The following is a 26,315-nucleotide window of genomic DNA, read 5'->3' as shown; positions in this document are numbered from 1 at the left end:
TGATGAACTGCTTTCAGATGAAACAGATCCTTCATCTTCACTTTTCTCTTCATCAGATAACACTTCCATCCATTCCTTCAGCATTTCTGGCTTTCGAATAATATGTGCAATAAACACTTGAACATTTGAATCAGCTGGAATAAACTTGTCCCAGCTAAAGCCTTCAGCCATTTTCTCATCATCTTGATCAACGATGCCATAATAAGCTTTCCTGTTTGCATCCTCGATTATTCTTCCATGTGCCGTTTGAGCTTCTTTTTGTTGATTCGGTTGATGAGTGATCTGCTGATAGATAGTTTTCCTATAATGATCATCTTTCCCAGATGACTCCTTTGCTCCTCTCGGCTCCTGATTCTTGCACTCTCTTTTAAAGTGGCCTTTCTCCCTGCAACGAAAACAAACAACGTTAGACTTATCAAATCCTAGATTAGAAAGATTTGCATCCAAGAAATCATTTCTTCCTGTAATCAATCTAAATTTTTCTGCTCTCCTCAAAACACTTGCTAAAGCCCATTTAATATCCATCAGTTCCAGCTCCTCTGCATCGATTTGGTCATAATCTTCCTTTGTAAGCATCGAATTACCAATTCTTCCTGCAATCAACCCTTCATAAGACTCTAATGCAGTGACCAATAGTCCCATATGATTCTTTACAACCTCTTCAAAATAATTTTGTCCATTTTGAATATGTAAAGCCACATTGCACTGAATTAGATGACCATTTCCAGCAGATGAACTTTGAACACTTGGAGGATTCACCGTTGAGAACCCACTAGTGTTGACTGATCCTTGACTGCTTGGTGTAGACTGATTTCCAGCACTAAATGCAGTTTGTATCTTTGGACTGGCTTCAGCAGTTTGAACATTTCCTTTATAGTACAATTTAATATCTTGTTGATGTGTTGAACTGTTCATTCTAGCAATTTTCTACTGCTCCAGATCCTGTGCCTCCAACTTCTCTATAAACTGTGCAATCGATAACCTGCTAAACTGTCCGGAATTCTTCAATATCATCAGATATGTACCCCATTCCTGTTGCGATAATGCATCAGCAAGTTTTTCAACCCATTCTGCTGGAGTTTTGGTAATCTTCAACTGTGACATGGTGCGTACGAGATGACAGTATCTTTCAATAAGAGTCTTTGTTGTTTCACCAGGCATGCACGTAAAAAGTTCAAACTCCTTTTTCAACAAAGCTGCTTTACTATGTAACATTTCAGTACTTCCCTCAACTTTCTTTCTAAGAGCTTCCCAGATAGAATAAGCATTTTCGTCATGTTGAAGCAACACAAAAATATCCTCTTTAACAGCTTGTTGTAACAAATTGATCATCATTTTTTTCGGCTTTGTAACTTTCTCTCTCTTGCTCAGTGAACTCTGAAATGATTTTACCAACTCCCATTGAATTCTTTGGCCTCTCATATTCAGTTTCGATGCTCTCCCAAGCTTTTAGATGATTCGCCTGAACCCAATTCTCAAACCGTTTCTTCCATCCGTGATAATCCTCAATTCCCATAAGTTTCGGAGGTTTTTGCATTGTTCCGGTTTCAATCTCCATGGTCATGGTCTTTGTAATGTCGGACGGAGTTGTCGGGGTTGTAGCAAACACATTGTAGAATTCAGAATCCATGTTTCGATATCGAAGACACCTGTATCACCTGACGTACAAACAAACAAAAACACAATCAGTTTAAATCACTTATCAAAGCAACTGAAACAAACTGATACTCTGTGCGAACTGAATCACTCGAACTGATGAATATTCTGTGCGAACTGAGGTTTAAATTGGCAAACCGTGAGAATTGCTATGACTCGGATCAATTTCAAACGATCAGACTCACTATGTTCGAACTGATGGACTTTCAGACAACGTGATAAACTTTTAAAAATTTTGAACTCCAGAGCGTATGAACTGGAACAAACTTCCAGGCGAACTGATGACTTTCAATCGAATTGGACCTTTTCACATGACTTGACCACACTAAACGACCTGTGAATAATACGCGTGAAGTGAATAACCTATTTGGGCCGATATAGTGAATAGTGTGCCTTTTAAAGTCTGACAACCAATATCAATAACTTCACTTGTAAACTTAATTTTCAATTTGAAAGTGGCCGAGATGCAATATCACAAAAGCATTAGATGATTGGACCAACACTTGATGTATCTGATCACATGCAATTAGCTGGACATGCATACAAACACAAAGAACTTCTCAATGGCCGACAATTGTAATTGTGAATGATGTTATCTTATCTCTCATTGGACTGCTGAAATCACTAAACCAACAATTTAATTTTTAAACATGACAGATTGCATTTTCCAAATAGAAATCACATGATATGCATCCACTTGATTGGGCATATTCAACCACTAATCCTTCAACTGATTGGGCCGCAAATGAAACAGTTTATTTAATTGGCCGTTACTTTCATATATGCTTTCATGTGAATTATGGCCGACAACGATATTTCACAACAATTATCTCATTGGGCCGCTATTTTCATATATGCTTTCACGTGATGTCTTGGGCTGACACAAGGACCGATTGACTTTGTTAATAATTGATGGTGATTGGGCCGTTATTAAATGATAACACTTTATTGGGCCGAGAACTTCACGTAACCAACTAACAATCACTTTAGATTATAATTTGTGATTGGGCCTAGAACTTTATTCAGTCAAAACCTTTTTAATGATCTGATATACTCAATTCACAATCATGGGCCACTAAAACACATTTAAAGCTTCCGACAACTCAATTAATACTTCACATGATCACATGAGTCGATATCAGTTATACTTCACATGCAAAGTCAGATTTCACAATTAATGCGTCAAACCTTTTAAACTATCAATGTCCGTCCTATATCAATTAAAACGACATATAATTAGACCGAAGACCTGTAATCACGTGAACTGACACATTCAATTATGGTTATGAAGTACACAAGAGCGAAACCAGAATGTCATAAAAGCGAAACTAGGGTTTATGATGACCCTTGGAGCGAAACCATATGTTCCTATGAGCGAAAAGTGTGTAAATGAGCGAAACTATGTCTCTTGGATATCCATTGGAGCGAAACTATGTGTCAAAGTGTCCGTAAGAGCGAAACACCTATGTTCAAAAGAGCGAAACTACACAATTTCCATAAGAGTGAAACCTAATCGGAGGTTAATTTGGACCATTTTTAGTGTGAATTTTAAGCTCAAACTTTCAGGGATTTGACAATAATCAATAACACACAATCTGTGAAATTTTGAGCGAATTTCGACCGTAAAATCTCGTTCTGATGAAGAAAGAATGTGTAGAAGTAAGAATTTTTGATGAAATCCAGCAAATCTCTGTAGAACTCCTCCTCCTGAAGCTCTGATACCACTTGTAGGATTGTATTCTGACCCGAACGAGTCTATCAGAGGAGTTTTGATCAGATACAGGTGCGGAAAACAAGTACCTGACGTAGAAACAGCTAGATTTTCACTTAAATCACACTTTTGATTGATATAACAGCGTTTACAACCAAATCTCACACCGGCAGCACCTCGGTATGGAAAACAAGAACGTTTCAAATGATTTCGCTCATGTGGTATATATAGGATTTACGTATAAGCGGAACTAATAGTTTCCCACATAAGGACATGTACACATAAGCGGAACTAATAGTTTCCCACATACGGACATGTCCACATAAGCGGAACTAATAGTTTCCCACATACGGACATGTCGGGAAATCTCGTACAATGAGCCCTTATCTAACATTCTAAGACTAAGACACGATACAAGACGAAGTCGACAGATGTATGCACTAACAGGAAACATGCAAAGTATTTGAATATTTCGTGTGTTATTGAAACAAAAAAGGTGTCTTCATGTTTTATTTAAACAAAAATGATAACAGAAAATACTATCTACTGCATGTGACTATGGATATGTGAGAAAGAAAATGCCAAAATCACCTTTTAGATTTGTCTGCCATATACCTTTCATACATTTATTTATGTCTCATAGATAACAACAGACACATGACATTACAATGCTATAAGAATAGAGTTGGCTTAACTTCTTATAAGTACGTGACTTCTCATTAAAGATACTTACACACTTTAATAGTCTCTGACACAAGAAAATAAAAAGAAGAAGAAAAGAGGGTGGTGGAAAGAGAATAGAAAAGTTAGTTCAAATACAACTATGACATTATCTAAGTACTCTCACTTATGCTAAAGGTACAAGCACATGTCAATACCTTTAAATATTTAATATAATAAAATATGTTGATGTTTCCGTACACATATTTTGAGGAAAATGCAAGAAGGAACTTTTCATAAACTTCACACTTTTGCAAGTAATACTTGAATTTTTACTTATAAAAAAAGAGAGAGAGAGAAAGGTACAAGCCATATTGCACATGGCACAACTCCTTTTTGTGAAAATGACACCTTTTTGACATGATATGGCATTCTTTCTTGCACAAGGTACAGCCTCTATTGGTTACACTTTCTTTTCCTTTGAAGCATACGAAAAATTTATGTTTATCATATGAAGGATAAATTTGAATATGTACTTCACACATATATATTTAATATATACATAGAAGAAAAAGGTTGGAGGGAAGATATATGAAAAGAAGAGCACGTGACTGTGTCAGTATGATGACTTTTACTTTTAGACTTATCTTGGAAAGAACATCCTAGATATTTGTCTATTGTGTGAAAATATTTTAAATAAAAAGAACTATACTTGATCTAAAAGTTACTCATGTTTATGCCTAAGGTACAGCTACATGACAACTTTTTAGTATATAATTAAATATGATAAATGTATATTATACGTGTATGCATATGCATAGTATATGGGGAAGGAAAAAAGTCAATCATTTATCTTTCCAAGATGATGTGACATTACTTTTTAAAGAGTTAATAACTTTTTACTCTTACCAATGTGATAAGATATTTTTACGAAAAGAAAGTTACTTTGACTTTCTTATTAAAAATAATAATATCTTGATAGTACCAGGTCCTTCCAACAGGTCCTTTCGCGGGGCCTCTTCCCCTGGCCCCTTCCTCAAGCCCTTCGGCCAAGGTCCTTCCCCAGGACCTTTCTCAGGCCCTTCGGCCAAGGTCCTTCCCCAGGACCTTTCTCAGGCCCTTCGGCCAAGATCCTTCCCCCGGACCTTTCTCAGGCCCTTCGGCCAAGGTCCTTCCCCCGGACCTTTCTCAGGCCCTTCGGCCAAGGTCCTTCCCCAGGACCTTTCTCAGGCCCTTCGGCCAAGGTCCTTCCCCAGGACTTTCCTCAGGTCCTTCCACAAGGTCCTTACCCAGGTCCTTCCTCAGGACCTTTCACCAGGCCCCTTGCCTTGGCCCTTTATTCAGGTTTTTCCACCAGGTCCTCCATCAACTTCTTTCACAGGGTCCCTCCTTATTGTTCCCATTACAACATTGTTAGGGTACGTAGGCTACCCCCTTATGATATAAACACGTCTTCACAAAATAAAACAGGAGGAACAGGTACTTATACACACAACACAACATGTTTAACACATGAGTAAATTTATCTTTGGTATGGCTTACCTCTTTGAAAGTGTTTTTGTGGTAAGTGTCGAAGCATGAACATGAACAACACAAGAAGCTATTAGTCGCGACCTACGGGATAGGTCGACGAAGGCTAATATTGGACTGGATGATGTGCACTAGAGAAACAAGGCATGATCTTTGAAAAGACACGAAAGAATAATGGTCACCTTAAATATCCTTAAACATGGATATAGCTTCGGTTAGAAAGAAAGCAACACAACATTAGTGAAAGCAAGAAATACCTTTGCGCAACATTGAACTGAGGGACTAGTATGTCTAGGGGGATATTGTGGGGCAGAGTTTTTGCTAACCTCGGGCTACTCTCATCAAAAAGAATCATATGCTAATCAGCCAAATACATCTATCAGCTATATCCTGGCGTGCTATCGTGTCTCGGATAAATACGTCGCTCATTAGAAGTGATTATGATTTAGAAGACTTTCGATACTCAACGAAAGTAACTATATTCTTTATTCACAACCGATGGTCTAGACAAACGGGCTCAGGGACAGCCTATTTTATAAGATTCAGTATTACCAACCACGCTTGACAACACTGAACTGGGGAGCTAGCATGGTATAACACCATGGGATCTTATATTAAAGACTTCTCGAAAGGATCTTTTTTTTGTATTACCTCCTCCGAAAAGGATTAAGCCCCTCCATAAGTTCTCATGTTCGAAGATCTCAAAAACAAAAAAAAAGGGAGGGAGGGGGAATGGGCATGGACTGCCTTACTAGTTCCTCCCTTGAAGAAAGGAAAAGCCTGGTTTGTGTATTTAGCTCCTTCTCTGAAGAAAAAAGAATCAGAGGATCACGTTATCAATCCTCCATTTGAAGAAACGAGGAGTCTGGGCTACGCAGCTGACTCCCCTCCTGAAGGGGAAAGAATCGTCGGACTATGTTATTAGTCCTTAAGGAGAATCCAAACGCTCTCCTTGAAGACAGAAGACTCCTTGGACTACGTTGTTAGTCCTTGAGAAAACCTTGGACGGTCCTTCCTTGAAAAAGGAAGAACCCTTGAGCTGAATTATTAGTCCCTCTCTTGAAGAAGGAAAGAACCTGAGCAGGACAATACGAGAGGTAAGTTCCCAACACTCATATTTTGTACTTTAGATGGAAATAAGCTCCCTATATCAGCTCCCATCTACAAAGATTCTACAGGGAAAAAGAAAGAGAGGGAAACCTTAATAAGAGCATTTTCGCTCTAAGAGGAAAGTGAAATCCTCCTACGGTCTGTCGTGCTCAAGAAACTCTTATTTGCCGGAACAAAACGATATTTTCTCCTAAAGACTAAAGCATTTCGGAAGTCCCTTCCATCAACAAGAAAATCCCTTCTCTTGTGGACAAGGTACCTCAGCAGTCGCTTGCAAGAACAGGAACGTATACTTTCCATGGAATTACGTCCAGGAAAAGTTCCTTCCAAGAATATGAAGAATATCCCATTATCTGGGATCAAGTATTTTAGAAGTCCCTTTCGCAAACAGGAACATACCCCTTACTCGGGACTAAGTCTTGAAGAAACTTCTTCCAAGAATAGGAAGGAACATATCTCTCCAGCGGGATCCAATCTTAAAGAAACTTCTTCCAAGAATAGGAAGGAACATATCCCTCACTCGAGATTCAGCCTTGAAAAAACTCCTTCCAAGAATATGAAATGAAAGAGTACAGGGGCCGTTCGGTCATTAATAAAAAAGTTGAATTGAATGAAAATACAAGAGGAATGTGGGAGGTAATTAAAGTGGGAGTAAATGAGTTGGGGATCCAATGTGTCATTATTTGAAACTTAAATGTGGGAAGTAACTAAAGTGGGAGTTTCACGATGGGGATTAGTATATCGGGGTCGCATACATTTAAAGAAGTCTCTCCAAGAGTAGAGGGTTGCACATTTTATGGGCAACCATTTTTAGAGAATTACAACATCCCTCAGGGGAGGAAAGAGCCCTTAATAAGGACTCACATAGGAAGATTCCTTCTACATAACAAGTGTTTTTAAAGGCCTCATAAAACCTCTCCAAAAGGAGAATATGCCACCCCTTCTCGAAGAACAGAAACCTGAACGGTTTGAGGACCTTGCTAACGGGTCAAACAGGATCATCTAGGCAGACGTGCCGAACGATCTTACAACAAAATGAACATGTACATAGGCATACAGACATGCCGCCTTAATCAAAACAAGGCAAAGCCCGGCCGTGCCGCTATGACTAAGTCGACTACGTCCAAAAAACGCTGAAGCAGGCATATGAAAGTCCAATTGGGCCAAACGCCATTGGACAACAGGCCCAACAGAAGCTTTAACAACTTAAAACAAGTTACAAAGCGGGCCTAGGCAAAGCCTTTACAACTTGAGCAAGTTACGAAGCAAACTATAGAAAGCTTTAACAACCCAAGCAGGTTACGAAGCAAACTTGTACAAAGCTTTAACAACCCAAGCAGGTTACGAAGCAAACTTGTACAAAGCTTTAACAACCCAAGCAGGTTACAAAGGAAACTTGTACAAAGCTTTAACAACCCAAGCAGGTTACAAAGCAAACTTGTACAAAGCTTTAACAACTCAAGCAAGTTATAAAGCAAACTTATATAAAGCTTTAACAACTTAAACGAGCGACAAAGCAAACTATAGAAAGCTTTAGCAACCCAAACACGTTACAAGGCAAACTCATAGGAAAGTTTTAACAACTCGAGCGAACTACGAAGCAAACTTATGCAAAGTTTCAAACGAGTCACAAAACGGGTCTATACAAAGCTTTAACAACTTAAAAAGTTACAAAGCGACCCATAGAAAGTCCTAACGGCTTAAACAGGGTACAAAGAAAATTCATGAGAAAGTTTTAACAGTTCAAGCAATACAAAAACCCTCATTAGAGGAACACAATACAAAGAGTACAACACGGTAAATAAGGCATCCCAGTTGATGCCCTTTGAGAAATTACTCTCGAACGAGTACTTTGATTGAAATGCATCTAAGAAGTATATGCAAAGATGGTCTAAATAGCATAAACGCTATAAAAAAGCACTATCGAACAAGTGAATTGGAAAAAATGCCTTCAAGGAGGCATAAATTGAAGTAAGGTATTGTGTTACCCTACTTAAGGGGTCACCTGGCTATTTTAAGTACTAAATGCAAGGTCACCCCAAGGACAACAAAGTAGATTGGTTTGGCATGACGTGCCTTAGACTATGCTTACCCGACGGATAGGGGGAACGGTTGAAGGGCGGATAACGACCCGCCTAGATTTTCAGGGAATGGAACAAGTCATGCGCCCATTCATGAGTAAATAGACTTGGACTAAGGATGACTTGACGATGAGGATCCCCGCTTGGGCTCCTCGTCTGGGCTCATCGCCCTAGATTGGTGACTGGGCTCGGGCCCACTTGTGTCTTTCTCGGTATGTTTAGCTGGTTTGAGTGGGCCATGTCCTGATAAGCCCACTCTCGGACCAGCCCATTAGGGTAATGGCCCAAATATCTTATTATAAAAAGGAAGCTCATCTTCTTGAAGAGGCAGACAATATCTCCCACCACTTGAGGTTACTACTTCCTCCTCTTCTCTCATATTACTCATGTCCTTCTACTCTCTCTCTCTAAATTATACTTGCACTTATAACATCTTTACCACACAAGACACTGACTTGAGCGTCGGAGTGCCCATGGGGTGAACCCCCTCGGGCCCTCTAACTAGATCTACCTATGGCTGCAGTTCAAGATCCGGCATCCCGCAAGAGGAACCGTCACCGTGACGACGAGAGGACGAACCTGAACCGGAGCTCACCGAATCTAAGGTTAGTACCGCCAAAGCCCCTTGAACGAATTCAGGGATTTGGGGATTCGACAAGTAGTATAAACTATTATTGTTGGACCTAGCGCAACATTTCACCCAAACCAAATGAGTATAGGTAGTATGTATAAAGAGTGATTAGAAACAACTTAATGCCAACCTTTTCGAGTTTGGCTTCAAATGGGTTTACCGCTCAAAATATAGGCACCAAGAGAAGGAAGCATTTGCTTCTTGAGAATTATAGGAACCAAACCGAACTTGTCATGCAAAGAATTGAAAATTTTGAATGGTGTTGGGCCATAGTCCAATGGATCAGAGAGCAACATAATTAGAGAGTGATCGGAGAGGTATCTCGATAAAGTCGAGAAGGAATAATCCGACCACCTATCAGTGAACTCTTGGTTGATAAATAACCTGTCGATTTTGCTCAATTTTCTGTGTTTGCTTTTGCAATACGTGAACTTTGGACCTTTCATGGGGAAATTAAATAATCGGGCATTATTAAGAAAATTATTAGCATCCACAATAAGGATGTTTTTAGATGATGTTTTTAAGTGCCACATGTGTGTAGGGATGGCAATCAAACCCGAACCCGATGGGTAAACCCGAAACCCGACACATTTGGGACGGATTTAGGGTCGGTTAATCGGGTTTGGGACAGGTTTGGGAATAGTTTTTATTTTTTTCGCGGGTTTGGGACGGGTTTGGGATTTAGTGATATACCCGTTTACCCGACCCAACTACCTGATAAAGTGTACCCGTTTACCCGATTGTATACCCGATATAATTTCTTTTATATTATTAACATGTATATATATGATACATCCATTTTTTACACATATAGGTATTCTATTCCGTATACATTATAGTTATTTGATACATATTTTCATAATAACAATACAAAATATAACCGGTTAGTAGTTACCCGATAGATACCCAATGAGTTTTGAGATGAGTATACACAACGAGTAATCTTTTTAAATTAACGGGTTTACCCGAAACCCGTGGGTATACCCGATACCCGATGGGTATTTACCCGCTAGAAACCCGACGGCTTTGGGACAAGCTTATCTAATCGGGTTTGGGTTTGGGATTACCTAAACCCGTCCCAAACCCGACCCATTGCCATCCCTACATGTGTGCTTGCCCAACCAATAAGATTATTTCTCTCTCATGACCATTTCACAAACCATAAAAATACCAATTCTCTATTCTCTCTCCTCTCTCCTGCCCATAAATTTCTCTCTCTTGCCCTCTAAAAAACAAAATACCCATCAAATATTTATCTTCTCTCTCCTCTCTCCTACATCACACTCACAAATCTTTCTTCCCTACATTTTTTCTCACATACACCACTACATTCTCTCTCCTCCACCCCACACCCACTCTCCTTAAAAACACGAAAAAATACCTGTATTGTGGATGCTCTCATTTTTTCTCATTCTTCACCAAATACATATTCACACTCTCTCTCTTCCAACTCATCCCCTCTCTCCTCCACATCATCTTCTCTCTCCTTAAAAATACCAAAAAACAACCTATTGTGGATGCTCTTAAGATCATGAGCGGTAACCGAATCGAATAAATAATTATGTCTTTCCTCCTGGAATCTCTTGACTCACGGCGTTGAGATCGTGTTAGAATAGTTTTAATATTAGAGAGTCATTTTTTAACCTCAAATCCCTAAACACAATTCAATATCTAGATTAAAAAAATGCATAATCTTGTTAATTTTTCTTTTTTGTCGACATTCATAATAATACATTTCCCCTTAAACGCTTAAAAGTGCAAAAGAAAAAGAAAAAAAAATATGATTACCTCTATTTCCCCTAAAATGCATAAAAGTGCCCAAACACGTTTGAACCAAAAGTCTAAATATGATGTTTAAAAGCTTAATGAGTGAGTTTTGACAAAAATGCCCCAAGTCATATATTTGGCTTAAGAAATTGAATTTTGTTTAATTAGTATAAACTACTAGTATTGGATTTAGTGGCAAATTTCACCCATATCAAACGAGTATAGTATGTTCAAAGTGTGATTAGAAACAACTGAATGCAAATCCTTATAAGTTTGCCTTCAAATGGAATTACCAACCAAAATGTTGAGTCCGGGTATTTAAACTCCATTTCAGGAATTCAATTAGCTAATAAATGACAATTGGAGATCATATATGGAGGAAAGTAGTCGATGCGAGATATAAGTATCTAACTACCTGTATTGTGGTACTGCCTTCTATGGCAAATGATGAAGATATTGATCTCTCGGTAAGTACGGTCGGCATTATCACCAACAACGTGGCTCGGGTTAACAGTAAGCTCACCATTGACTGGAACGGACATCCACACGATATATTGATCACGGAAGACATCACTGCCGGTTCTCCGTTTGCTCCAGTAATGTCTGCCGATTTCAAAGGAAGGGGTAAACCACCAGAATACGTACAGTCGGATTCAACTTCTGTCCCCAAAGAAAATGAAAAGTTGGCTTCGATAGTTGGGGACCTAGGGACTAACGATAGTAATCAAATGTCTGGGTACAAATTTAACTCACCTTTAAAAAATGTGGCGGCTATAATCATTTCCCCTAACAAATCCCACCAAAGTAACGTTAATTCCAATGTGGGGACCAGCTCCTCTCCCAACACAGATGGATCTACCCTTGGGCCATACGATACCCCCCTCCTCCTCCTCGTGATAAGCCCATGGATTTATGGGCCAGGAACTCGGCGATTGGGCTTAATAATTTATTTGATGAAGCAATTCTGGAAACTCCCCCTATCGGGCCCAATAGCGACGATCCCACTGTGCAGCCCAGCCTATCTCCTGATCCCTTTAATCTTAGGGAATTGCTGAATCAAGTTAAGGACAAAACGTCAGCAATTGACCTCAACAACCCCCCTAATCATAGTGACGGCTTACCTCAGCACTCTCCGTCAATTACCAATCGTTCCGGTATTAACAGGAAGTCGAAGTTCAAATTTCCGTCAATGAAGTTGAAGGACACTTTGTGGGCGAACCGAAATGGTGAATGTTCAAAACATAGGAGCAGGTCGGTGGACTCTAGATCCCATGAAGCGAATTCACAGCCAGAGGATCCAAATTTGCTGGACGACATCAGTGAAATAGATAAAGAAGCGTATCTCACAAAAGAGGTCGGTGAGTGCTTGGGATTTACGGTTAATGTGGAAGAGATCAGGAAGCAAATCATGGTCGAAAAGGTGTCAATGGTTCCCAAATGAATTACCTATCTACAAATATCAGAGGGGCGGGAGATTCCTTGAAAGCGGAACATATCAAGGAACTAAAGAGGTTGAATAACATCAATTTCATCGCTGTACAGGAAACTCAGTTCACAGACTCAGCCAAATTACAGGTAAAAAAATTCTGAAGTAATTCTATCTTTGATTCAGATTTTGTGAATGCATCGAGAAGATCTGGGGGTCTGCTGAACATTTGGGATCCAATGACTTTTGTACGCAAGTCCTCGGTGTCAAGGAGATTCTTTCTGGCAACATTAGGGGAACTCACGAACGGGGGTGAGAAAATTAATGTCGTAAATATTTATGCACCACAAGACAACAGTCTCAAAAAAGAATTGTGGTTGGAATTATCGGTGCTAATTGAGTCGTATTCCGGCTCATGGATTCTTTTGGGAGATTTCAACTGTGTGCGTGAACCACATGAAAGGAAAAACTCTAAGTTCAATCCTCGAGCTGCTGATTCCGTTAACAATTTTATTCGTGAGGCTGCCCTATCCGAGTACACTATGCTAGGTTGCTCGTTCACGCATAGATCCGATGACGGGAAGCGTTTTATCAAAATTGATAGGGTATTGGTGTCACACCCCAACCAATGGCGGAAACATCGGGATGAGACGAAGTGTGAAGATTGCTAGAGTCATCATAACGCTATTTGTGACAATATTTAATAAACCGATTTCATTTCATAATTCTTTTGTCAACATTACAAAGAAATCAAATAACATCAAGTTCAAAGGAAATACAATACAACATAATCAACATTAATACAACGATTAAACCTAAACGTCTATATGTGTATCTAGGCATCAACGCTACTTCATTTCATAGCATCATTGTCCTCAACCTGTAACATGTTTAAAATAAAGTTCAATGCAAAAGCAAAGGCGAGTATACAAGTTTGATACGTACATAGCAAAAGATAAGTTTGAACAATTCCTCATAGCAAGCATATGATTCAAGATAAACATTTAAACATGGCATGTGTCTAACATATCAAACCAAGAAAACGCAATATGCTCATGACATAACCGATGATAAAGGGCGGGTCGTTAATCCTATAGCGCTACATATGTCACGGTTTGGCTCGTACGAAGTTAATGATAAATTCAACACATAAGTTTCACCCAAGTTTAAAGTATCAAGCCATCACGTATACAAGCATGTTATAGGAATGTTCATGTGTTTAAGCAAAAATGTTCAAGTGTAAGTTTGTTGATAGGTAAACATGTTACACCCCAAAAGTGATAAAAGTAAAAAGGGGAAATACGAGTATACTCACAAAGTTTGCATATGTTTTCCGATTATCCAATGTGACAAAGTTGCCGAGGTTGGAAGGTTGAATGCGTAAGGGTTTAAGTTCAAGCATGTTTAGAGTCGAGATTTGGAATGAAAGTGATATGAAAATATTATATCAAAATATTCATCTTCACACATAACACTTGTATGACACTTGGTAACCTCATGGGTTATAATGATTTTATGAGTTGAACACCCATAAGAATCATAACAAGGTTTAGGTCCTTAGATGATAACCTACTACTTTGACAAATGAATATGATTTCAACATCAAAGATTCGAGTGTACATAGATAGTATATAGGTTGTATATTATACACATATTATTAAGTCCAAATGTTCAAGTATTCAAGTAAGAGGTAGAAGATTACATCTTCATTTAGGTACCTCAAGTTGAGTCATGGGTGTCATGGATGGGGTAGGAAGACAAGGCTTCCATTTAGGTACCCCTTTGATGTTCACCACTACACTTGATGTAAAAACAACCAAGGAGGGTCATGAACTAAGGTCTTTACATGTATGTAAAGTAAACTAACTAATAGAAATCATCAAATCATGTGAGGATTGTATGTTTGGACAACCCAAGTTGTTCCATAATCACTCATGTATCAAAGACTATGTTTGACATGATTTGTGGGTTGAAACCCTAGACAAAACACCAAGTTTATGAGGTTTAATCCTCTGATTTCAAATGTCTCAACCTTGTTTTTAAGCTTAACCAACCATGGGATAAGTTGTAAGCATTAGGACATAGGCATGAGATGTGTTAGACACAAGTTGCATAGGTTTAAACAAGTTTTGAAGAACATAAAAATCAAACAGAAAGTTTATGGACTATTTCGGGGCATTTCCAGGTCTGATTTCTCCAAGGAGAAGTCTAGGAATCGAACCCCATGATTATCCAAGCAAGTAGGAAAAAGAATCAAGTGAATCGGATAAGAATTGAGTGAGTTATGCTCATTTTCGTGAAAGGGTGTCAATCTGCTCGAACCTTTGCTTTCAGCTACGGTTTGGAGGATGTTTTGAGAGTTTTTAGTGTTGCAAAAGTGGTAGGGAGGCTGGTTATAAGTGGTATTTATAGGGGGAAGGATTAGGGTTTCAATGGGTTGGACTTTGGAAGTGTTTAGAAGGGGTTACACCTTGAAACTAGCCCACAAAACCCAACTATATGGGGCTGAATTTTGCTGAATTGGGGCTGCCATATTTCTTTATTTTTTTATTTTTTAAAACATTATAATGAGTAATTTTGTTAATTAAGTTGTGTAATAATATGCAACAATGTTTCCCCTAACTTGTAACAAGGTGAAATATGAAATAAAACATGATTTAACTAGGTAAAAAGTGTAATGTACAAGTATGTAACATGTTTGTAAGTGACAAGTATATGTCACATATTAGATGATTAACCGTTGTATAAATAAGCATATTATTAGGGGTTTTTAGGTATCAACAATATAAGGACAAGCATGGACATGCATCGTGAATAAGTATAAGTATGAATTACAAATAAGGATTCGATGTACAATGAATTCGAACGTATGAACATGTATGAATATGTAGATGGTGAATTTAAAGAAATACGAATTTTATTTATGATCCAAGTCTCGGATTTTACAACGAAAAGACGACTACAATAATACAAGATTTCCAAAAATAGCATTACAAGGCGAGCTTTCTAATTATGGAAAGTATGAAAAAGTAGGGCGTTACAGTCTCCCCTCCTTTAGGAAATTTCGCCCCGAAATTTATTCAAGAGGAAGACCTTGGAGAAAAAGCATTTTGGCTAAAAGAATCGAGACTTGGGAGTTTTGAAACGTTTAGAAAAGTACGAAATTTTGAAGAACGATAGGATAGGAATTTGTTTGACTAAAATGGGTTGAGGCGTTTAAGCATAGGTAAAACGGGTATGCGTGCGCATAGGCAAAGGGGTTTAAATAAGTTTGAATGTGAACGGGGTTGATATGAAAGAAAGGATAATGGAGAATAATAGGAGTATGGGGTGAACAATTGACACTAAATGAATGCAAGTATATGAATGATATAAGTATTAGATAGACGAAAGTAGCGTGTTAAAGATGAAGTCTCGGCATGGATAATCGGATATGATGCGTTTGTGAGTTGTTTAAAGCTTGTATTAGGTCCAAAAGGTCTGTAAAACACTGAATTTCTCATGGCACGTTTTACGAAAGTTTGGTAACATGGTGAAAACACTTATATATAGGAAGTACCAGCGGCGTATCCACCATGTTTTGACCATGTTACGTCCGTTTCGTCTTCGGTGTCATGTTACGTTCCGTGTATTACCATATGCAGTAGCACACTCTATGGTTCTCATACGCCTATCACTATAATCCCGTGTGCACCCGTGATTATTTTGATCGTCGCATGATCCGCATAGCTTGTACTAGTTGTGTATGAATCGGGGTATACATAAAAAAAATTAGAATGTGTACGTACAAGAATGTAGTATATAAGCAAGTCCATGTTTAAGTATGTGTGGGACCCACGCAAGCGAATCCCTCGGGTTGCGCTCGCGTATAGGTATGAATGTATGAATCATGAGTAAGGATGAAAGTATGAGCATAAGTTTAAGTATGAATACGCATGTATGTATGAGCATAAACATAAAACGTGTAAGTAGTATGTGTACAAGTAGAAGCGTAAAACGTATAAGTAGTATGCGTATAAGTACAAGCATAAGACGTATGAACATAGGTGTAGGTATGAAAAATAAATATTGCGTAAATAGTGTTTGTTGGGACACCACAGATCTAAGTGTATAAAACATTCAAAAGGTCGAGTATGTAAATACGAATGATATAAATGATGTTATCGTGAGGTATCGACCAAAATGTGTACGATGATATGCATGTATAGTTGTTTAAATGAAACATTGAGTTTATCGAATCAAAATTAGGTTGACCTTGGTTGAAAGGGTAGAATATAGTTGTGTATGTAAGAGGATATAAAGTACTAATTGGTTAAGCATAATGTATTTTTGTAATGATTGAAATGCTACTTTTGTTAAAAAAAAAAATTTTCATGTAAGTCAAAGATTGTCGGTTCCCATGAAGACTTCTTGCCCGCGTGTTTTGTAAATTGGTGTAGGAAAAAGGTTTTCGCTAAAAAGTAAGTTCGTTTCATCAAATAAGAAATTATGAATTTAGGAGGTCCTTGTGAAAACTAGGATCTTTAGAAGGGAAATTTAGCAAAAGGACTTAGAAATAAAAAATAAAATAACAATTGATTTGTTGGTGTTGGAAAGGGTATTTGGTAAAACAATCATATAACTTCTATAAGATCTTATAAGTATTCGGGAAAGGTTGGTTGGATTTTGATTAAAAGTAGAAGGTGGGCGTGTTTTAGTGATTAAGTCGAATATGAAGTTCATGGGCAAGAGTTTCATTGAACCGATTAAATTGATAGGTAGCATTTCGTAAGGTTTTGAAGTTCGAGCAATAAAACGTTTTAAGACATGATTATGAATTTCGCGTATATGAGTTGAGTGAAAATAGATTGTAGAATAAAAAGTACGTTTGATAAAACAATGTATTTCGAAATCTGTATGAGTGGGTATTTTTAAATAACATTAAACAATTTGGGTATAAAGTATGATCGAGTTTGCATAATAAGATGTTTCGAAAGAGAAGTTTTGGTAACGGTCACCTAAGTTAGGGAATCACCCCTAACTCGTTGGTGAGGTCGTTTTAAGGAAAAGGGAGTGGAGCTTATCGTCAAGGTAAGGAAGTCACTCCCATCTCGATGATATTTCTCCACTTGTCGTTACAAGGAAAACGAATTTAAATTATATGAAATCATGCATATGTATAAATGTATGGAAAAGGTTCAATATGTTGTGTGTGTGAAAAGAGAAATCGAAAGTAAACTCGAGTTTGAAAGATTGCATCGTATAAATAAATAATAGAAACACATGTTTGACCAAAGTTTGGAGTGTTCCAAACGGAACTTTGACTAACCAAAGTGGTCGAAAAGTCTTTTGAATTTGAGGAGCATGCTTTGGCCTAATAGGTAAAATACTCTCGCCGACAAGTCGGTTAACGGTATTTACCCTTCCGGTTACTACATGTCCCAAATCAATCGAAATTTCGAGACTTGGCGGGATTTATGAAAAAAATCAAGGAGTGGAACTAGTCGCCAAGGTGCGGGTTTCACCCCTAACTTGACGGTTTCGTATCCTAAGTGTGGTTGGTACTCGTCGGGTCAAAATTTAATTTCAACACTTTGACGAGGGTCCACTAGAATTTGAAATTTGAACTTCTCCATCAAGGTGAGGATTTCACTCCTAACTTGATGGTGAATTTCGTGTAAAAAGAAAAGGAAAGTGGATGGATTGAGAGTTGTTCACCAAATTATGGGTTTCACGCCTATTTTGGTGAACTCGTCTCGTTTGTGTAATATGTGTGTTGTCGGATTTAGAATAATCGAGTAAAACGCGTGAGGAAAAGTGTATATTAAAGATTAAACAAACAAGTATAACATCTCAAGAACATCACAATAAAAGTGAAATGATGAAACGAATATTAACGCATAAAAAGTATGTCAAGAACACACATAAAGGATAAAATGAAGAAACAAGTATTAACACATAATAAAATCAAGTATAGCATGTTAAGTGTTAACCCACAAGTGACACATATGCTTACAAGATCAAAAGAGAATAAATAAAAGCAAATAAGATAGCATGCTAGTAATTTCAAGTAAAACATACGAATAAAGCTCTAGAACTATAGACTAGGTTAAAGCATTCCTACTTTTCCTAATTCCCTATAGTTATGGCTCTGATACCAATCTGTCACACCCCAACCAATGGCGGAAACATCGGGATGAGACGAAGTGTGAAGATTGCTAGAGTCATCATAACGCTATTTGTGACAATATTTAATAAACCGATTTCATTTCATAATTCTTTTGTCAACATTACAAAGAAATCAAATAACATCAAGTTCAAAGGAAATACAATACAACATAATCAACATTGATACAACGATTAAACCTAAACGTCTATATGTGTATCTAGGCATCAACGCTACTTCATTTCATAGCATCATCGTCCTCAACCTGTAACATGTTTAAAATAAAGTTCAATGCAAAAGCAAAGGCGAGTATACAAGTTTGATACGTACATAGCAAAAGATAAGTTTGAACAATTCCTCATAGCAAGCATGTGATTCAAGATAAACATTTAAACATGGCATGTGTCTAACATATCAAACCAAGAAAACGCAATATGCTCATGACATAACCGATGATAAAGGGCGGGTCGTTAATCCTATAGCGCTACATATGTCACGGTTTGGCTCGTACGAAGTTAATGATAAATTCAACACATAAATTTCACCCAAGTTTAAAGTATCAAGCCATCACGTATACAAGCATGTTATAGGAATGTTCATGTGTTTAAGCAAAAATGTTCAAGTGTAAGTTTGTTGATAGGTAAACATGTTACACCCCAAAAGTGATAAAAGTAAAAAAGGGGAAATACGAGTATACTCACAAAGTTTGCATATGTTTTCCGATTATCCAATGTGACAAAGTTGCCGAGGTTGGAAGGTTGAATGCGTAAGGGTTTAAGTTCAAGCATGTTTAGAGTCGAGATTTGGAATGAAAGTGATATGAAAATATTATATCAAAATATTCATCTTCACACATAACACTTGTATGACACTTGGTAACCTCATGGGTTATAATGATTTTATGAGTTGAACACCCATAAGAATCATAACAAGGTTTAGGTCCTTAGATGATAACCTACTACTTTGACAAATGAATATGATTTCAACATCAAAGATTCGAGTGTACATAGATAGTATATAGGTCGTATATTATACACATATTATTAAGTCCAAATGTTCAAGTATTCAAGTAAGAGGTAGAAGATTACATCTTCATTTAGGTACCTCAAGTTGAGTCATGGGTGTCATGGATGGGGTAGGAAGACAAGGCTTCCATTTAGGTACCCCTTTGATGTTCACCACTACACTTGATGTAAAAACAACCAAGGAGGGTCATGAACTAAGGTCTTTACATGTATGTAAAGTAAACTAACTAATAGAAATCTGTTGGTGCAGTCATCTGTCGACTATGTCTTAATATCGAGTCTCGGATTCGTTGCGGTTATGAGACGAACATGATGTCATCATCTTGGATGATGACATCATATGATTACATCATCAATACATCATCTTATCTCATAAAGGATGTAACCGTTTGAAAGTTCAAGAATTATAACATTTATATAAGACAAATTCCTTGGAGGTCCAATGAAAGATAGCCACTAAAAGGTCCAATGAGAAGCTTTGGTTATAAGGTCCAATGAGGTTCATGATGAAGGTTTACTAAAGACAAAATAATCAAGAGGATCGCTTTTATGGTCAGCATGTGATCGCTTTTATGTCAATATGATGAATCGCTTATTCGGCAACATGTGTGGATCGCTTTTACAGTTTTTTGTATGAACCGCTTTTATGACTGTCACTACGAGCGGTCCTAGTGTAGTATAAATAGGCTTGATGTTCATTTCATTTGTAACAACTTCCAGATTTCCATACCGAGGTGCTGCCGGTCTGAGAATTGCGTGTAAACACTGTCAAATTAATCAGAAAAGAGAATTAAAAGAATATCTAGCTGTTTCTACATCAGGTACTTGTTTTCCGCACCTGTATCTGATCAAACTCCTCTGGTTGACTCGTTCGGGTCAGAATCCGATCCTACAAGTGGTATCAGAGCTTCAGGAGGAGGAGTTCTATTGAGATTTGCTGGATTTCATCACTTTTTCTTCTTCTACACTTTCTTTCTTACGTCAGACCAAGATTTCACGGTCCGTTTTGGCTGATTTTTGGATATGTTGTGCGCATATACCTGATCTAAAACCCTACCAAGTTTCAGATCGAAACTCCTAGCCGTTTAGGAGAAATCGAGGATTTTCAGTTCGGTTTTTCGTCAAAAAGTCTGGTTCGCTTATTTGAACAGACGTGAACCGCTTTTTGGTCAAAGTTTCAGGACCGCTCCATAATTAGTTGTTTAGATCGCTCATAGGTGTAACAGTTGAGGATCGCTCCAAAACAATAAGTTGGTTCGCTTATTGTGTAAAATTTCAGGTCCGCTCAAAAGTTAACAAGTGATTCGCTCATTTGGTTAATCTTGCAACAGTTGTCGGCCACTGTTAAAGCTCATGTGATTTTTAAGAAAAGCCGAATAAAAGGTAGTAAATAATCAGTCGCTGTCATCATTCATATGTTGTGAAGTAGTGGGCCAATTTGTTATCATTCAGAATTTTATCACCGCCCCACTACATACTTTGACTCTATAATACTTGCCACCCACTATCTTTTTGGCCCAATAATCGTTCAATCAACATTGCCGCCCATATGCATGTTTTAAAGAAAAAATGGTTTTGATATTAATGTTTGTCAGACATCATTATAACTATGCATGTGATAGTAAATCAAAGTTGCCGTCAATTCAATCAAAAGGTGCCGCCCACTTTTATATCTATTGGCTTAGTTAGTTGGCCCAATAACAAAAAGGCTTAGTGGAATTATTGGTCAAAAACAGTTTTAAGTGTGTTCAGGTCGCGTGAAAAGATCCAATTCATTTGAAAGAAATCATTTCGCTCGGAAGTTTGTTCTAGTTCGTACGGTTCACAATTGTCAAAAGTCTATCAGTTCGTTCGTAGTGAATCCGGTCGTTTGAATTTAATACGGGTCACAGTAGTTCGCGTGTTTTGACAAAATCTCAGTTCGCGTCAATTTCAGTCTTACAATTTGTCAACATTCGGTCCGCACAGAATATTCACCGGTTCGAGTATCAGTTCGTTTCTGTTAATCGATAATTGTTAAACTGATCGTGTTTTGTTTGTTTGTACTACATCAGGTATTTCGAGATCGTCAAGTGATACAAGTCTAAAGCATGGATTCTGAGTTTTACAACGCGTTCGCTACAACTTCTGCTAGTCCATCCGATATTGCTAAGAACTTCAAGATGGAGAATGAAACCGGAACAATGCAAAAGCCCCCAAAACTCATGGGAATTGAAGATTATCACGAATGGAAGAAACGGTTCGAGAATTGGGTGCAGGCGAATCATCTAAAAGCTTGGGAGAGCATAGAAACTGAATATGTTAGACCACAAAATGCAATGAGAGTTGACAAAATAATTTCTGAATTCAGTGAGGAAGAGAAAGAGTGTTATAAAGGTGAAAAAATGATGATTAATTTGTTACAACAAGCAGTAAAGGAAGATATCTTTGTATTGCTTCAACATGATGACAATGCTTACTCTATCTGGGAAGCTCTTAAGAAGAAGTTTGAGGGAAGTACTGAGATGCTTCAAAGTAAAGCAGCTTTACTAAAGAAAGAGTTTAAATTGTTTGCGTGTATGCCTGGTGAAACGACCAAGACTCTTATTGAAAGATACTGTCATTTGGTTCGCACTATGTCACAGTTGAAAATTACAAAGACTCCAGCTGAATGGGTTGAAAAGCTTGTTGATGCGTTACCGCAAAAAGAATGGGGTACGTATCTGATGATATTGAAGAATTCCGGACAGTTTAGCAGGTTGTCGATTGCACAGTTCATCGAGAAGCTAGAGGCACAGGATTTGGAACAGCAGAAAATTGCAAGAATGAACAGTTCTAATCATCAACAAGATATTAAACTTTACTATAAAGGAAATGTTCAAACTGTTGAAGCCAGTCCAAAGATACAAACTGCATTTAGTGCTGGAAATCAGTCTCCGCCTAGCAGTCAAGGATCAGTTAACACTAGTGGATTCTCAACGGTGAATCCTCCAAGTGTTCAAAGTGCATCTGTTGGAAATGGACATTCGATTCAGTGCAATGTAGCTCTACATCTTCAAAATGGTCAAAATTATTCTGAAGAAGTCGTAAAGCATCATATGGGATTATTGGTCACTGCATTGGAAGCTTATGAAGGGGGATTGCCGGAAGAATTGGCAATCCAATGCTGACAAAAGAAGATTATGACCAGATCGATGCAGAGGAGTTAGAATTGATGGACATTAAGTGGGCCTTGGCGAGCGTTTTGAGGAGAGCAGAGAAGTTTAGATTGGTTACAGGAAGAAATGATTTCTTGGATGCAAACCTTTCTAACTTAGGATTTGATAAATCTAAAGTTGTTTGTTTTCGTTGCAGGGAGAAAGGCCACTTTAAAAGAGAGTGCAAGAATCAGCAGCCAAAAGGAGAAAAGGAATCGTCTGGGAAAGATGATTATTATAGGAAGACCATTTATCAGCAAATCACTCATCAACCGCATCAACAAAAGGAACCTCAAACAGCACATGGAAGACTGATCGAGGATGCAAACAGGAAAGCTTATTATGGCATCATTGATCAAGATGATGAGAAAATGGCTGAAGGATTTAGCTGGGACAAATATATCCCAGCTGATTCAAATGTTAAAGCATTTATTGCACACATTATTCAAAAGCCAGAAATGCTGAAGGAATGGATGGAAGTGTTATCTGATGAAGAGAAGAGTGAAGATGAAGGATTTGTTTCTTCTGAAAACAGTTCATCAGAAAAAAGTGATAGTGATGAAGAGATTGAACATATTAATATTGGAAAAACTCACTTATCTTCTGATAGTTTTGAATTTTATTTTGCAGAAAAACTGAAGAAACTGAAAGAGAGGAAATCTGCAAAAGAAATGAAAGAAATCAAAGTGATTGAGAAGATTGTGGAAGTTGAAAAGAAAGTTGAAGTCGAGAAGATTGTTGAAGTCACAAAACCCTATCTTACATGTTTAGAGTCTTGTAAACAATGTATAGAGAAAGTCGAGAGGTTTAGTGAGTTAGAAAAGTTGAAAGAACAGTTGTTATTTGATGTAAAAAACTTGAAAAAGTCGTATGATGTATTGAATAGGCATGTCAATGGTCTGGAGAAGACTAACTCAGAAAGAGAAAAAGCTTTGAAGATGCTAAATGCAACCATGATGACAAAGTGATGTACTGAAAAGTACATATGTTTATAGTGTATATTTTGGTCAGTTTTCAGTCGTTTTGAGTCTGTTTTAGGTTAGAACTATGATACTGCTGACGTTAAGCTTTGATTTCAGGTCCCGTAGCTTAAAGTGTTGAAAAACGAGTAAAAACGAGCAGTTCGGAAGAAAAACGGGATTCGTACGCGCGTCGGAGAAGCTGGAAATCGGAAAATAATAAAAAAATCAAGAAATCCAGCCTGGAGGCGCCGCGTGACGCCATGCCACCCTCGCGTCACGCGAGGGTCTCTATTTTGACCAATTTTGACTTTTCGAATTAGGGTTGGACTTTTATGCCAAAAAAACTGAACTGAAACCCTAGTTACAAATTTTGGAGACTTGGAAGCATTCGGAGAGCATTCTTGGACGGCAATCGGAGATTGGAAGGCAAGGGAATCATTGGTACGAGTCGAGATTGAAGAATCGAAGAATCAATCGGGTTTTCTAATCCCTTGTTTTATCGATTACTTTTGTTGAACTCTGTTACAATGAATTCTGTTTTAGACATCTTTGTTTTGTTTTCATTTATTAAGATGCTTGGCTAATTTCATAAACCACCTAGACTATGATGAATGGATTAGTATAAAGATTTTACCTTTTTCGTTATTTGCACGATGTTTATGGATTGATTGTGTCTTGTAAAAGGTTTGATTTAATGATTTGATGTGTATGCGTGCTTTGATTCGGTTTATTATTGTTATTTGCTTCGTATGATTCTTAGTGACGGTCTATATCACAACATAGAGTCATGCTAGGGTTTAGATCTTGGTGAGTGTCTATATCACGTAATAGATCTTAATTCTTTAGGGAAAATCGGCCGATCATCTCTAGAAGTAACTAATAATAATCTGCTAGGTCTTAGTGTTCTACTAGTCCTAATAACTAGGAAGTGAGGGGCTATTGGTAGGTCTTACCCGGCGAATTGCTTTAGATAGGCCTTGGGAAAGGTTATGTCTTGGTTTACCTGTCGGTCTTATTAGTCTACCAAGTCAAATCTATTACTTCAAACTACCCTAGATCTAGGATTGGGAAAGAATAGGTCAACATTAGGGTACTTACACAATAATTAGACAACCTGGGAAGGAATCTAATAACCGGTAAGATTAACAGCCTAGGTAGCTCCACAGGTTTCTCCTTGAGAAGGGTCGAGGGGCCTCGTTGGTTCTTAATAGGTTTAGTAGTTTAAGATCCCGGTTCCATAACTCGTGCATTTAACTTAATTGGTAATCTCTTAAAAACAATCCAGGATTCTTGTCTAGGTGGTCGTGTTCTCATATAAGAAAAGTTCTCAGTCTTTATTCGTCTCTAGTCTAATTCTAGTTAATTTAGTAGTTTAATATAGATTTCATTAGTTTTCAGTAACTGTCACACCCCGACCACGTAGAACATACAAAACGTGGCGGAAACGTCGGGGAGTGTTGTAACAGAATCAATTGTTTCAAATCCATGGCAAATGAAGTTTCGTTTTATAAATCAAACATGAAAGTTTACATTGTCTAAACAAGAATCAAAGTGTACATAACATAAATTAACTAGTTCTTGTCTCGTTTTAAGTCACTAAGGCACAGGTCCGCCTAAGTATGTCTTGATAAGTCCTATGCATCATCTCCTGAAAACACATGTGAAAATAGGTACGTCAGCATAAAAATGCCTGTGAGATACATTGGTTTTGTGAAACGGGATTCATGACTTATGTTTGAGAAAATGTTTAGTCATGAACCTCGTATTTTGCTTTGTCTTGTAAATCATTTGAAAAACGGTAAGATCAAATGATATGTATAAATAAGAGAACAATGCATGGTTAACTGAATAACCATGTAAAAAGAGTTTGTATAAGATTTGTTGTTTGTAAATCAATGTCTTGTGAAAAGCGTGTTATTTGTATAAAATGTTCTATGTCTCAAATTAAAATGATTCAAATAACACTACGATATGTAATACCATACAAACACTTATATATAGGAAGTACCAGCGGCGTATCCACCATGCTTGTATCATATTACACATGCCTCGTTACTTAAATCACTTACTCAAACCAAACCATCAAGATGAAATGTTTAACAACGGTAGAAATGTTTATGTATAGTCAAATGGTTACAACGGTCCAAATGTAGTATAATGTGTTCATATGCTGGATGAGCATATGCAACAGAAATGCAATGTGAAACAATGTACTACGTATGCAATCAATGGGCGTACGTAGCATGAAATGTATTGTAGAGTACAACGGTTCAAAATGTAGTGTAATGTGTTCATATGCTGGATGAGCATATGCAACAGTAATGCAATGTGAAACAATGTACTACGTATGCACACAATGGGCGTACGTAGCATGAAATGTATTGTAGAGTACAACGGTTCAAAATGTAGTGTAATGTGTTCATATGCTGGATGGC

Source organism: Helianthus annuus, chromosome 12 (genome assembly GCF_002127325.2).
Source record: "Helianthus annuus cultivar XRQ/B chromosome 12, HanXRQr2.0-SUNRISE, whole genome shotgun sequence".
In the NCBI taxonomy this organism is placed as follows: domain Eukaryota; kingdom Viridiplantae; phylum Streptophyta; class Magnoliopsida; order Asterales; family Asteraceae; genus Helianthus; species Helianthus annuus.
Note: the sequence above shows the minus strand (reverse complement) of the source record.